Genomic DNA, 15,744 nt, shown 5'->3' on the forward strand with positions numbered 1-15,744 from the left:
TTAGTATGACCACTTCTGAGTCTACTGATCTTGACCTGGATGGCTCTATCAGCGGCAAGAGCAAGGGCGCTGCCTGGGAATTTTTCAGAATGCCAGGAATGAAGTGGAGTACAAACTACAGGCTCATGGAGCTGAATTAAAAGTTCTTCCGTCGGGTGCACTGGATCTCTGATCTCCAGAAACTGTACCTTCTTTTCCTTTAGACATGAGTAGTAATCCGGGCTGCGGAATCGGAGTGGAAGAGTCGGAGTCGGACTGCCTTTGAATTAAAGGAGTAGGAGTCGGAATCGTTCGAAAACATGCTAAGTCCGACTCCGACTCCGGGTTTCATTTTTTTTTTTTTTTCACTGACTCCCCTTGCATTTTTTAAAAAACTGACTGCCAATTAATTTAATTACATGTATAAAAGCCTATTAATAATTAAATAACTCATTGTGACAACCAGCTGGCTGGATTGTTTATCGAACTTTCTGTAATAGATACCTACTCCGTCTACTAATTCGCTTATTTTCTAACTTTATTCAACTGATAGCAACTGTGACCAAAAGTTTTGTTGCCTAACATTTTCTAATCAGTTTCAAATAAAAATAATAATATACTTTTTACCACGATCTCAGTTATAAAATAGTAAAAGGAATGTATGTATCGCTTGAGCAAGTTGGGAAACTTCTGAGGGTGCTTGGTAAATTCAAAACAGTGTCGGCACGAAAGTGCAAATTCAAAATATCCGATAAAAGATAAACTATTTTTTAAATCTAAAGACTTTATCTAAGAAAGCTTGGTTATCACTGAAAAGTGCAAAATAAAATTAATACATGATTTATTTGTTACAACAATCAATAATTGTAGTTAATCCAAAAATCTACATATTAAGGTTAATTCTGAAGCTGCAATCGATTAAAATTAAAAATTGAGCCAAAAAATGTAGGTATAGCAAAAGCTATTTGTACAAATTTGTATACCGCCGCATTTTATGTAAAATTTTCTCCAGACGTACATGTACCCGACCTCTCTCTGCAATATAGCGCAATATTTTTGTTGAAATTTTTATGATGGAATTTAAGATTTATTATTTGGGATTTTTTTTAGAATTTACGTATTTCAATTTTTATAAACTCTGAAATTACGTTGAGGTGTTACCCATCAGATGGGTGTCTCCCGAGAGATGGGGAGACCCCTCTCAATAAAAGTGTTTTAACTTTGCAAAAAAAATTTTTTAATTTTTATTTTCTCTGAAACTCTTTTTTTAACTCTTCTCTGCTTTCAGAAATTGAAGGCACAGGATTTTATCAACATCTATTTTTTAAACATTAAGACGGAGCAAATTAATCCTTTTCAATTATTTTAAAAAATGCTATTTTTAAGTAATCTCACTGCAGAAATCGCAACTATTGGGTAATTTGATTTTCAAATTGAATTTCTGACGTTGTATGAATCTTAGATTTACAATAAAATACAACGTGAAAATTTCTGAAAAAGGAATTAATATTTCAATCTCTGTTTAAGTGTTTTCCCTCCTTCCCATGAGGGAGGGGATAAACTGAAAAATGAAATTTAAAAAAAAAATAAAAACCCCGAGGTTTAAAAATCCTGATGCCGAAGTCGACCATTTATCTTCCGACGAAGCAACCCTGGTAGTAATACAAATGATATATAAGCGTTTATTACCTGGTTAATAAATATTACTGGTTGCTAATGGAGAACATATGACGTAGTGAGAAGTAAAGGGATGCTAGTGGCAAAATCAAAAATTTGGAGATAACCAGTACAAATGGTAGGTAAACCCCTTCTCTGTCTAGGGGTAAGAGATAGTACTATTAGCCGTAGTAGGTGCTGCTGTATATCAAGATTTAGAAAAAAAAAATCAACGAAAGTCTACCTAGGACGTAATCTTTGTACGCGTTATACTCAAAACTTGAAAATGTCCCTTTACATCCCTTTGCTTCACACTGCCTCATATTTAAGTTATTATTACTTGAGTATTAACGCAAAATTAAGCAGCTAAAACATTAGTGGAATGCATTCTGTTTTGGCCATTTGAAAAAAAAATATAGAGACCTCGTAACTCCGAGTTGGATTAGTTCGGGATATTATTCGTCGGTGAATTTCTGTACTTAGTTTAAAAACGTTTACAGAAAAAAAAAGCATCATTTTCATCTACTTTGTAGCGATGCTACTTGCAGTTGATTTTATTTCTAAAAGTGTATCATTTAAATTTGTTTCTAAAGGCTGTCATTAAGTTTCTATTTTAGCAACAAATAATTATACTATGTTGCTTTTGTGTTTTTATTAAATTTGATTTTGTATGGCTCGCGCTTACCACAAATGTATAGTTAATTGAAAAAAAAATCAATAACTGAGTAAAACAATTTTGAATTGCAGTATCTACCTTTTTCTAATTTCTAAATGTGTTATGTGTTACAAACATTATTACGCATAAATCAAATGCATTAAACATTTTATTTATTTCTAAATTAGTAATTATTGTGTTGTTCGTATTATGATTCGTATTGATTTTCTTGTTTCCTGAATGTGCAAAAAAATATGTTCCGAATTTGCTCCCCTAAAAAGAGAGTAATTTGCTCTGACCGTGTTCCCTCAGAGTAGTTGTTAAAACTCAAGTTTTAAACACATTTGAGAAAAGTTTAGGGGCACACACATTTGATAGTAGGTTTGGAATGCATTTGGGCACACTTTCAAAACCTCCACATGCTTTCGTAAAACGATAGTGAAATCAAAGAAGTGTAGGATTGTCTCAAAAAAAATGCGCTGCAAGGCACAAAGATATTTTACTGTACCAAATAAGAAGTCAACGAAGTGTTGTGATGACTTACAAAAAGAGTCCATGAAAGTGTTCTGAAAATGGAACATGTTTCGAGTTCAAAAATGCTGAAAAATATCTGAAGATTTGCAGTGTACTAAGCATTAAAATAAATCGAAACACTTATCAACTTTGAACATTAAAAAGTTATAATTTATGACCTTTTAGGTTCATTTTTGAATAGAAATTTAGGTCTTGTTTTGTTCTGACAAATTTGAGATGAAGCTAAACGCCATAAAAGCTTCATAATTTACGCATATCATTTTTAACTCATGCTTCAATTAAGCCCTTAAAAAGGGCAAATCGGAACACGTTTAAAAATTGTTCAGCGATATAATTGAACCTGCAGTTTCACTAACAATAACAAGTAATTATTATTCTGAGGGAACAAAAAGAAACTGGTAATTACTTTCGAACAAAATGTTTACTTTTAATACAAGTTAAGGTATTGTTTTTCTAAATTTCGTAAGAATATTTAAAAGATTAAAATTGAGCGTAAGATAAATATGTTTGAACTGAGAAATATGTGGATTAAAAAAAAATTCACTTCTTCATTCCATTTATGATAGTTACTATATCCTTGAAATGCACAGGTATTTAGATGTGTTCAGTTACTGTTTCTTTAGATATTTCATTTATATCTTCTGAAAGAAATATTACAGGAGTGCAGGGATATGGCCACATATTATAGTCCGTATGAGTTATTTTCCCGAAAACTTCAACAAGAAAATTGTTTGGATAAAGTGTGTTTGAAAGTTAGGACTTTTTTGGAACTATTCCAAAATCTGTGTCTTTTTTAGAAATTGCAAACGATATGAACTTTTTGCTAGTCTTTGGAGTCGAATAACTGAGGTGCAAAACTTCAGAAGATGAATTTGTAAACAGTTTCTTTTATATTTTTTAATGTTTTTAAATTTTTTGACCCAGACTTAGGTTAGCCATTCATACCTACCATTATTGAAGTCAGCATATGTCTTCTAAATAGGGGTATAACAGACCCATGCGTACATATAAGCTAACCACAAGGATTAGCTGCATGGCTTAAAACCGAAGCTTCGGTAGGGTTTCCCTCCAATCCCCTTCTCCCAGCACGCCTACATATTTATATTTTCATATACAGTGAAACCTGTGTAAGTTGACCTCTTGCGGTGCACTACTTTAGTGGTCAACTTAAGCAGGTGGTCAACTTATAGAGGTTGAATTATATGATAAGATCTAATTCTGTGCCAGAAAATAGCAGTCAACTTAGACAGGTGGTCAACTTACAAGGGTGGTCAACTTTATAGGTTTTACTGTATATATTTTTAAACTATTGCGGAATGGTCAAAGAAACTTTTGCAATAATCTGAAAAAACTATTGGATTAACAGAAATATGTGTTCCGATTCTAAACCCATTACGTCATAAGAACTATGTTGCTTTCTATGACTCAGTTTGAAGAATTCGTAAATTCTAATACGGTTGTACGGGCCTACGCATAATAAAAAAAAATATTTTCATTTATACCACGGAATGATCTGCATTTATACACAAAGTTTTGCAGGTGTAGAAAATGTGTTGTTGTCTGGTTTTACACGTGCAATCTTGTTAATAAGCAAATTGTGTGTCCAAAATGACAAAACTTAGTTTAAGAACTCTTCTAAGTATGTAATGCTTTTTACCAAGATAACTTGTTATCAAAAAATTGGGAGCTAAAAATACCCTAATATAATGATAAATTGGGAATTTTTTTGTATAGCTGCGAAGGCTCCTTCCACTTTATCCGCTGTTCTGATTCACACCACGCATCAGAAACTTAGCCAAACGGCTTTTTTTAAGCATTGTATCCAAAATAAAAAACGTACAAAACATCGGAAAAGCAGCTACAGCCCTCTGAAATATTATATTTCAATGCTTCGTTTATTTAATGAAGAGAAAATATCAAACGATCCAATTGTTAAAAACCAAAATAGTGACTTTCCTTGTCATCTTTCATTTCCTCTTTAGGAATCAATTCTTTTATGCATTTGATCACTACTATGGTATTCACTCTTTTCGTTTATGTCGCTTCTCCAAATTAAATTGAACTGCATTAAAAGTGTCAAGGAGTGTTTTCATCGTACATCTTTGCATACACATAAATCATTTATCGCTGAGTCATGTCTTAAAGCGCAAAGTTTAAATTCATTTCAATTTCTAAAATACCTTAAAACTCAGGAATTTCAACTTAAATTTATAGTAAACGTAGTAAAAATGTTGCAATTTTTGGTCCTTTCTACTTTTACTTAATGCCAAATTTACTTATTGTTAAATATTTGGTCCTTGCTATATCCTAGATAAATATTCTTAGATCAGATAAAAATGATCAAAAAAGGAAAGTACCAATCTTTTCAAGATTATTGCAAAGTAATTTCCAAAAGAGGCACCAAATGGTCAACACGGTTTTCACAAAATGGCAAAGGGTGAAATTCATAAAAATAATCCTAATGAAAAAGGCAGAAAATCAATTTCTATATATATTTAACTTGTTTTAGCACGAGTAGGGTCTTAAGTTTGAATTAATGCAGTGAGCACACAAACATATTTTTTAAAGCTTTTTTAAGACACACAACACATAAGGACAATAGAACACAATGGAATATATAGAACGAAGTGGAAGAGAAAGTACATTCATTCAGAGCGCTAATAGAGCCTTCTGTTACGTAATGGGGGAAATGCAACAAATAAAGTGTTTCAAACAAGCAATTAATTAATGAAGGACGACCAATACTTATTAACAGTAAAACAATTTAGAATAAATAAGCAATGTGTATAGTTATCAATATTCGGTATTTTAAACGGTTCTCGCTTTTCCCCCCTCAAAAATTGGAGTTAATAAAAAAAAAAACCCGTAGAAAAAAATTGGTTTTGAAGCAAACACTTTAGTATTAGTTTTAAATTAAATGATAAAAAAGAAAAATACTAAATGCAAAAGTTTGGTAAGTATTAAAAGGAAAAAAAACCTTACTAAAGGAAAAAAAAACTAACCTTATGCATTTAAGATGCCCAAGAGTGTCTTAAAGCCGAGTAAAAATAGCAGCCTTTGCCTAAAAGGGAAAATGAAACTCTGAGTAAATGTAAGCAGAAATTGTACTTTATTGTCCTTTACACATTTTGTCTACGTCCAATTTAATTTTTTCGTATAAACGAATAGATTTCTTCCACTGATCAATCCTCATGAATTCCCGATGTGAGAATATATTCTGCAGCCAGATTCAGCAAAGTGCCATCTCTTATTCATATAATGGTGAAGATTGCACTTTACTGATAAGATATTCATGCGTTTACGACCACTTTACAGTTTTAGAAGACTGGAAGCCATTAAGCATTTATTTACTCTAGCTCATTACGTAAGTGCAGCAAGGTAGTCCCTTGGAATAACTACGAGGCGAGGGGAAGCAATAAACTTAGCATATATTCCCAATATCGGTTAAAGAAGATTTAAGGGTCCTCATATGTGAGTTTAACAAGAAATAACACACTAAATCTAAAATGTGGTCAAATAAATTGAACTTTTTTGGTTGTAAACATTGAGCTATGTATTAATCAGAATGAACGACGGTAAGAATATTATTTTAGTATAACCTATTGTTCAATGGCAAATCAAGTAATTAATTGAGGAGTTTAAGAAACAAACTTCTAAAACTGGACGTTATGTCTGAGCTGTAAAAAATGTGGACTTTCTGTCCGTCGGATATTATGTCCGTTGGACGTTATGTCCGCTGGACGTTATGTTCGTCGGACGTTCTGTCCCTTGGACGTTTTGTCCCTCGGATGTTTTGGACCTGGACGTTTTGGATTTGGACGTTATGTCCGACACTCCAGAAAAGCACCTGTCACATGGTATAATGGGTATATTTGCCTCAATAATATACCCTCTGACTTTTAAAACTGGTTCTTTGTTGTAAATCTAAAAAAAAAAAAACTTTAAAATAATTTATAAATGCGAAGTACAAACTAAAATGTAGAAAAATTATTTAAAAAAAAGGTTTTGATGTAAAAACAATTCTGTGTTCCAGGACACTGGGATTCCAAAAATAAATGAATAAATAAATAAATAATTAAATAAATAACATTTAGTTACCGACTCACCTTATTCTTAAGTAAAGAAATAAACATAACAAAAAAAGAAGCTGTAATCGATTACTAGAAAACGAAATTTCCTGTCGATTTTCTAGTAGTACTGCAAAATTTTACAGCATATGTATATACACTGAAAGCTAAAAGTATTGCAAGTCATCTAGTATTTGTTATAAATACGTATTCCCTAAAAAAATAATTATTTAAATTAAATTGCTCATAATTTTTGACGACGTGAAGATTTTGTTTTGCATTCTTAATTACTTTTTTAAATTATTTTTCACGAAAATGAATAATAATTCTCCTGTTTAATAGTGTAGTCATATTTTGTGTCTTCAAACTAATTCACAAAAAAAAAAAAAAAAAAACTTGGAAAAAAAAAAAGTTAGTTTTTGAAACTTGTCATATTTTTTCCTAGTAGTGTAAAACCTTTTGGCTAAAAATCACTAACGATTGGTAAAAATAAATAAATATTTACATTTGCTTTTTAAGCTACTAATGAAACAAGATTTTTTTTTTTCAATAACATAATTGTATCTGAATCTAACTTAACACACTGACACTTTAAAAATATCAGTTGAATTTAAGAAAAAAAAAGTTTTTTTTTTCGCTGACTCTTGAAAAATGTAAGATTTCTTAAACTAATAATTTTGTCTAGTTGTGTATGTGTGCGCATTAATAGTATAACTTTGAAGTTCTCTGCTTCCCTAACGTAAATCAAATGTTGAAATTTCATGGAAGTTGTTTCTTAAAATTAAAGTTAATTCATTGTTCTTCTGAGTGCGCATATCATTGTTAAACAGTGTTATCGAATAATATGGTAGGGATAGAGGAGATGGATTTAATCATACATCTTTATCTCCAAACTACGTACTTAACGCTGATGATGAACCACTATCCTGATATGCTACTTGCTATAAAAAAGGGAAACAATTTAAAATTATGCGATCAATAACATTTTTAATTCCTTCGAAACAATGCTTTGGACCCACAAACATAACAAGTTAAACTTATAAAAACGTGTTAATTAGAATAAACTAATAACTTATCGTTAATAAATTAATTTGATTATAGAATATTGCATTGTCATCGGGTCTGAGATTGCATTCCAAATTTTAAAAGAATCCGATCACAAAAAGTGGACGAAAATTGAGTTGCAAGATTATAAATTTAATTTCGGTGTAGACGGGATTAGAACGCACCCTCAATGATTCCCGGAGGAGGACGTCAGCGAAGATCGACGCCTTTGACCGCTCGGCCACGAACTCTCATTAAATGGTGGAATGTACTAGCATTTAATAAGCCACTAGCTCTTAGTCCAAAGGAGAGTTACTCACAAACATGTAAAGTTAATAAAAGCGTGTTAAAAAAAGGTTTACAGATGCGTTCCAAAAAGAGTGCAAAATCAAATTGGAGTTCTGAACTAAAATTAGAGTTTCTAACCTAATATTTAGTTAAATATTATAATTGAACAAACAAAAACAAAATAAATAGATGATAGCAAAATCGAAGTATGCCAAACAGAAACAAGTCGCACGCACCTTTCTCACGGTCTATCGAAAATCGAACTGCCTAAACAACTGCCTAACATTTCTGTCTTATTGCACAAAGCTGTGGCTACCAAAGTATTAATAAATAGTTAAATAAAGTAAAAAACTCTTTACATTCGAAGAACAATTAAACAGCTTAATTATTTTTAACTCATTTGCAGCATTTTTCTAAAACTCAAGCAATCAAATAAATTCAATGCTTGATTGAGTTCCTGCACAAAGCCTTAAAACTGCTACCAATTAAAACCTCTTTTCCGCCAAACTGCTTTTCTACTCACCAAATAACATCCCTTAAGTGAAGATTCGCAACCTGCACCTCATTTAATATTTGCAGCACTAACGAGTGTTTCATTACCAACCTATGAGGCACGAACGATTCTGGATAAATTGCAACATAACGAGAGCGCGGTTTTGTTACATCGTTAGTGATGTGTGGTGCGAGAGGGAAAGTAGTTTCGAACACCAACTGTGGGACATTTTAAGGAATTAAAGATGGATTTAATAATGTCAAAAGTGTTTTGGAAAATGTTACACCATACGTGTCATTGATGTTGATTTAAATAGAGGGTGTTCTGAAATATACTGACTGTTTTCAAAAATTTATAACAGGTAAAAGGTTAATGATTAAAATTAAATTCTAGCAGAACATTCATGTGATGGGCCGCAAATTTTTTGTCCATAAGTTCCAAATTGTAGTTCAATTTTTTTAACAGATGGCGCTTCAGATAGTAAGCCCGTAAATCAATTAGGAAAGATTGTAATTCACCGATTTTTTTTCTCCTTACATGTAATTGCAGACTACCGTAGACAATTTGAATATATAGTTATGTAATTTTGTTTATTTACAATTTTTATCGAAAAATATGATAAAATTTTCTATATTTCTTTGATTAAATGGCTTACTATTTGCAGCACCATCTTTTGGAAAATATTAGAACTAAAATTTGCAATTCTTTGAAGAAACAATTTACAGTCCTCCATATGAATTTTCTGCGTGATTTTTTTTTAAAATCATTCACCATTTTCCAGCCATCATTTTTTAAAAACTGTCAGTCTATTTCAGAACACCTTTTATGTATATGTTAGAGATGATGCGTGATGTGTACTTTTGAAGAATTCCGAAAAGTCACTGACTGTCCCCGTGGAACGTTTCGGGATTTCACAGCTTTTCGTAATTTCCTAAGGAAATCAAGTTACTTTGACCAAAGTTTACCGATTTACTATAATTTACATGAATTCAGACTTCTCACTGCTGTGAAAAACTTTTTTAGCTACCACCTAAAAGATTAATTGAGCGCATCATTAAGTGCAGGTTTCAGCATCTTTACTGACCGTTCTAGTCAGCGGTGCTCCCAATGGCAGAGAAAAAGTTTCTGGAGCTCTGCAAGAATTACCGGCGAGCGAAAAATGTTCCGGAGTCCACAGCTCTGCAAGAATTACCGGCGAGCGAAAAATGTTCCGGAGTCCGCAGCTCTGCAAAGGTTGCAGGCAAGTCTGATTCTTGGCAGCTACTTGCAATTCTGTCTTAGCCGTGGTTGCAATAATGCATATGGAGCTTTCTTAGTAAATGAGAAAGGTTACATGTTATTATTTTAAACTTACCGAAGTTTTCAGGGACACGAGATTTCCGAATTATTCAGAAAGGATATTGAATTTTAGCAGAAAACGCTCTCTCGCTCTCTCTTTATATATATATATATATATATATATATATATATATATATATATATATATATATATATATATATATATATATATATATATATATATATATATATATATATATATATATAGTTTGTTTTCTTTTCGGAGTAACTTATCAAATTTCTTTTACCACGTTTCTTCAAACGCTTACAGTCCCCAACTTAAAGTAAAATTATTATTTTCGATATTACACTGGACTTTTAGGAAGAAACATTATCAACTGAAGCTAAGCCCAGAAACATTGAAAATAAAGTTCCAGCAGAAAATTCGAGTGTTCGCTTTGAAAATAAAATTGCAATGAATGTATCACGTAAAATCGTAAATGTCAGAAATATGCTCTGATGCTCAAAGAAATATTTTATGCAAATGGAAAGAATCATATAGAACAAAAACATGTTTTATGTAGTGCATATTTGTAAAACTACGTTTTGTCTTGATTTTGGCTTCAAAAAAGCTTTCGTTTTTGAATGAATAAATGCATAAGGAATAAGTAATTTCTTCGAGTATGTCGTCGACGTAAAATTACAATCTCGTTGCGAATCCTTTCGCGTGAATTTATAAGACAGAAACTCTCGATATTAATGCAAAAAAAAAAAAAAAAAAGATTTGTTTTCATTAAATAATATAAAAATGAGGCTTTTTATAGCATGGCAGTCAGTAGGGTAGTGAAAAATACATTTTTTTGCAATGTTTTAACCTGCTTTATCCGGTTCATTATTAAAATTATTCAAGAGAATATAGATGTTTAAATAGTGCACTGAGGTTAAGCATTACATTTTGTTTATATAAATTTGTGTCCTGTTCCTTTTTTTTCTCTCCCCGCACCAAACTATGTATACTTACTTTTACTAAGCATTTAATTTTTTGGAGATAAATATTTTTTTCAAAGAAAAAACGGGAATACTAACCAAATATACTAGCGAAAGATTGACAATAACTTTGTGTAAAAGTTGTTATGCAATAAATATAATTTTTTGTTGTGACATTTCGAGTATAAGTTTCCCTACTGTTTACAATAAAGACTAGCAGAATCTTTCTTGACACCGTAAGAACAAAACGCTACATTATTACTGTGTTGCGTTTTCTGGATTCAGTACCCTAAAGGAAGAACTTTTGTTCTTTCGAACTACCGTAGAATGTATTCTACCCGACGATGAAACAAACCTGTAACCCTATGTGATTTTGCAACGTTTTAGGTGATATTGTCTCTTAAAGTTTTGGCAGGTTTACTGTGATTATTTTTGTTGTTATAGTAAATATTATTTTGTGGAAATCTTAAGATAATCTGTGGGCATTTCTAACAGATCCTAAAAGTACCCAGAATGGCAGAACTAGCCTTAATAAAACTATTTCCTGGCTGGTGCACCAGAAAGGGGAAATACCCAATTCCGAAAGAAAGGGGAAGAGGAATATCAGAAAGGGAATTAACCCAATTCCGAAAGAAGTGTGACGAAAGGGGAGGTTTAATATCAGAAAGGTGACGGATCCAATTCCTCCCCAGGGATATGATCCAGTTTAGGGGGATACAGACTCTCCAAAAAGATTATAAACAAACGTTTATCTAATCCAAACTAAAGCCCATTAAAAGTACTTTAAACATATGCTTTGTACAGTGCTGGTAAAAAAAATTGCATCACCCTCGCCTTTTCAAAATAATATGATCATGTGAGAAGTTTTGGTCGACCGATTAGTGATGAATGAATGTGAAATTCTGCAAAAACTTATGAAATAAACATTTAACAGCAGGAATCCGATAATTGTTTACGTAGATCGGGCTGTTTCTGGGCCAAGGCAAACTGCTGACCCCCATGGCTCGTTTTTCCATTTCTGAACCTGCGTGAGTTTAGAGAAAAAAAAATTATTTAACCCCATGTCAATTTAAGTCTAATGGCAGGATAAAGCTTTTTAAATTGTTACTTACCAGTTTTTCCCTATGGCACGGAGCAGAATCATCCAGCAGAAGTAAAGTGATCCCGGATAGTAGGAAGCAATTTCTCCTCCAAAATGCCAATATACACCTGAGCGTTTACTGTTCCTTGCACAAAATGAAGCCCACCAACTCCTTGATCAGAAATACATCCCCAAATCTTCTGGGATACGGAATGCTTGACTGTGTGTTCAATGTAAAAACGATTCAGGAACGTTCCTGGAGAATACTGGGACATCACTGTATAGTTATCATGTAAACGAGTATTAATACCTCTCTTTCGCTAAAAACATCATCAGAAGATGTGATACACTAGAAATAAATCAAAACAGCCTGATCTTCTCGCACACGGTTGGAAAGAAACACTCAAAAATGGAAGCAGCTACCATTTCGTAGCGTAGTGGAAGACAAATTGTATTTATTGCCGCTCATTTTTCCCTCAAAAAGTGTCAAACTTCTTTCTATTCCGATGTGCACCTTTGTTCCCCGATTTTCCCTAGGACAAGAAAAAAGTTTGTTCTTAAAAGGAGAAACCTTTAAAATAAAGTTATAACTATTTTGAAATTCCATTAAAGACAAAACAATATTTATACTCGATTGTCTTATATTTAATAAAAACAAATCTATGTTGACATTTCCTTTAAATATAAACTTCTAGAAATAATTAAATATATAAAATATTTGCTATTTAAACACCTTTCTAAAAAAAATATTAATGAAAAAATATCTTCATGCATTTGAAAAAATTGCCCATATTACGCAAACAATATTTACTTTTTCTTTCTCTTAAAAATTGCTTTTTAACTTTCCTGCTGCTTTCAAAGCGGATTTAGTAATTGCTTTTAAAAGCCAATATTGAGATTTTGAAAACGATAATAGTTATGATGCCTGCTTTAGTGAGCTTAATGCTAAGAGGCAGAGAGAATGGTTGAAACGGAAGTCTAGCCCATCCATTAGTATAATCTTCTTTTCTCTAAGTATTTAAAACATCTTTTGCTAAGCTTTTCTAAATACGATATTGCTTTGGCCTTTTTCTACCAACTCGGATAAAATAGGAAAAGAGTAATTTTTCGTCATGCTTCAAAAATTGTTCTGTGAGGAAAGTTTTAAGAAGGCTTAAAGAAAAACTGGAAAACTAGAAGTTATTTAGATGGACTTTTGGATCACGAGAAACGGTAAAAAAAATATTCTTAATAAGACTAAATTTGGTAAAATGTGGCGTGAATATGCAGCATTCTTTGTGTTTGTTCATGCTCTGAAACGAATTTTATGTAGGTTAAGAATTTATAAATTATTGTTTTGCTGTTGCATCAACGGTATTACAGTATGTAATAATAGGTTGAAGAGATCGTACTTAAATCAAATCACACAGAAATTAACGAACTACAGTACAAATTCGCAGAATTAAGAAACTAATGTTTTTAGGCCTAATTTTGAAAACCTCGACGTTCGAAACAAATATCTTACACAGCCCTAAATTGATATTCATATAGCATGGCGATTGTCTGAAAGTAGTTCCATTATTTTTCAGACTGATGCAAAAAATTTCTAAGCTAAAACTGGTAAGAGCCGGTAAAATTTTCACAGTTCACTTAAAACAAAAGTCGGATAGTTGACCTTAAAATCTATATACATAAAATTTGCATGTCTCTTGGCCACAATTAAAATATCAGTTCATATGTATGTACAGTGCACTTATTTCGATTACAAAGTTTTAATTAATGTAAAAAACAGCGCAGTGCTCTTCTCATAAAAGAGAATTAGAATTATTTTCAGTGACGTGTGAATAAAATATCTAAAGGGATAAGACTGATACCTATGCAAAACTGAAACTTCTTGAAACGCGGAGCAATGGAACACAGGGCATAAATTTCTGAAATGAAAAGCATGTCGTTGAATATGCATTAATAAATATATATATAGGATGTTCTGTTTTAATCTGCAAGAAATTTATTTTCGCAACCGTCAGTCCTAGATGCATACTTCCAGTTGCAAAAATATTCAAAATCAGATACAGAGTGAAGATATTGAAAAATTGAAGCGAAAATAAAAATGAATCAAAAAATAAAAATAACAGCTTTTTATACGGGCCCCAGGTCCCCTAATTTATAGTTAAAGAAATAATTTCCATTGAAAACAATTCCAACACAAAAAGTTTAAAACTAGTACGACCAATATTCACCTATATATAAAATGCAGCGTTATGTGACTTATACTACTTCACACTTCCCGTCAATAACACCTTTTGGGGGAAAAAATAGTAGCAAATAAGTGTTTAAAATTATATGCGTGAAGAGTGTGGTGTTTAAAATTATTCGAGGTTTTGCGGTGTGTTTTTGCGTATCACGGCATAACATTTGCATGAATTTTTGAATAGCAACAAAAAATATAAATACCTTGTTTTTCATTTTTTTTTCTTTTCTAAAAGGGTGATAAGTTCCAATTTCATCTTCTGTGTGGTTCCTTAAAACTTTAAACTGGAATATCTCCTTGAGTTTTGGTTGCACAAATGTCAAGTTTTTTTGTAAGTAATTAATTGCAGTGGATATTATTTCTCTAAATATAAGTTAGGAGACCTAGAGCCCGTATTAAAAGTTAAATTTTGTATTTTTTGACTCATTTTTATTTTTGCTTCAAACTTTCTATATCTTAACTCCGATTTTGAAAATTTTTGCGATTGGAGGTATGCATCTAGTACTAACAATTGCAAAAATAGACGTCTTGCAGGTTAAAACGGAACACCCTGTATATATTTATTGTGCTGCTTGTTTCAGTTTAATTTAAATTGTTTGAATTGGCCAGGTTTAAAATGTAGTTTATGTTAATGTTTCTTAATAAATAAATAAATAAATAATTTATTTTAATAAAAAAAAATTTTTCTAAAAAAGATAATGGATGTTAGAAAAGATATAATGATATGATAGTTTGTTAAATGTAAGTGACTCATTAAGTAGTGTTCCAAATACCCCCTCATATAATTAATAGCCGATGATCGAGTAACCCGCGTGTTTCAAGAATGAATTTTATGTCACGGCATGATAATTTGATAATGTGTTTTGGTAATGTTTAACATGCAGGGAAAGGCTTTATTGTGACAAGGCTGAAACTTAAATGTTTTACTGGTAAGACTCCGTCGTTTCTGGGGAATCAAGAACCGAAAAAGTGCTCAAGAATGAAAGCTAAATACTATAGTTTAGGGTTAATCCACTGGAGTTAGGGTTACAATTTCAACTATCAAAATATCACAAAATAGGCAATGGCTTCGTTGAAATGCCTAGGTATTTTTTACCCACCCACCCGGGTGACTTTAAAATAAAATAAATCAATAAAATTCCTAAAATTCTCCATACCTTTAAAAACTTTCTTTATTTTAATAAAAACCTTTGGAAACATTTACATAAAGTGGGATATTATTAGCATTGAACTTAAAATTAATTCACTAGGCTTCAGTTTATGTTTTTTTTTTCATTACTTGTTAATTCTTAAAGAGTATAATTCATTTATAAGAAAAGAAAACATTCATATATAGTACCTCAACCAAAAAAAAAAAACTGAAATAAAATAAAATAAAACAGTGTCACCTTGCAATGTTGACATGATACCTCTTTTTCTGATAAAAGTTAAGGTCATTTAATAGAATCCCAT

At 31.7% G+C, this 15,744-nt stretch overlaps 1 long non-coding RNA gene across 1 annotated transcript in view; it reads right to left on the reverse strand.

The window, feature by feature from the left end:
* The window catches only part of LOC129228209 (uncharacterized), a 131,019-nt gene extending 122,201 nt beyond the window's left edge, over nucleotides 1-8,818 (reverse strand). Inside the window, exon 1 of the long non-coding RNA XR_008580902.1 lies at nucleotides 8,747-8,818. This is a non-coding gene — a long non-coding RNA (uncharacterized LOC129228209). The remainder of the gene's footprint in view (nucleotides 1-8,746) is intronic.
* Between the last annotated feature and the right edge of the window lie 6,926 nt (nucleotides 8,819-15,744).

The sequence above is a fragment of the Uloborus diversus genome, chromosome 8, assembly GCF_026930045.1.
Source record: "Uloborus diversus isolate 005 chromosome 8, Udiv.v.3.1, whole genome shotgun sequence".
Lineage (NCBI taxonomy): Eukaryota > Metazoa > Arthropoda > Arachnida > Araneae > Uloboridae > Uloborus > Uloborus diversus.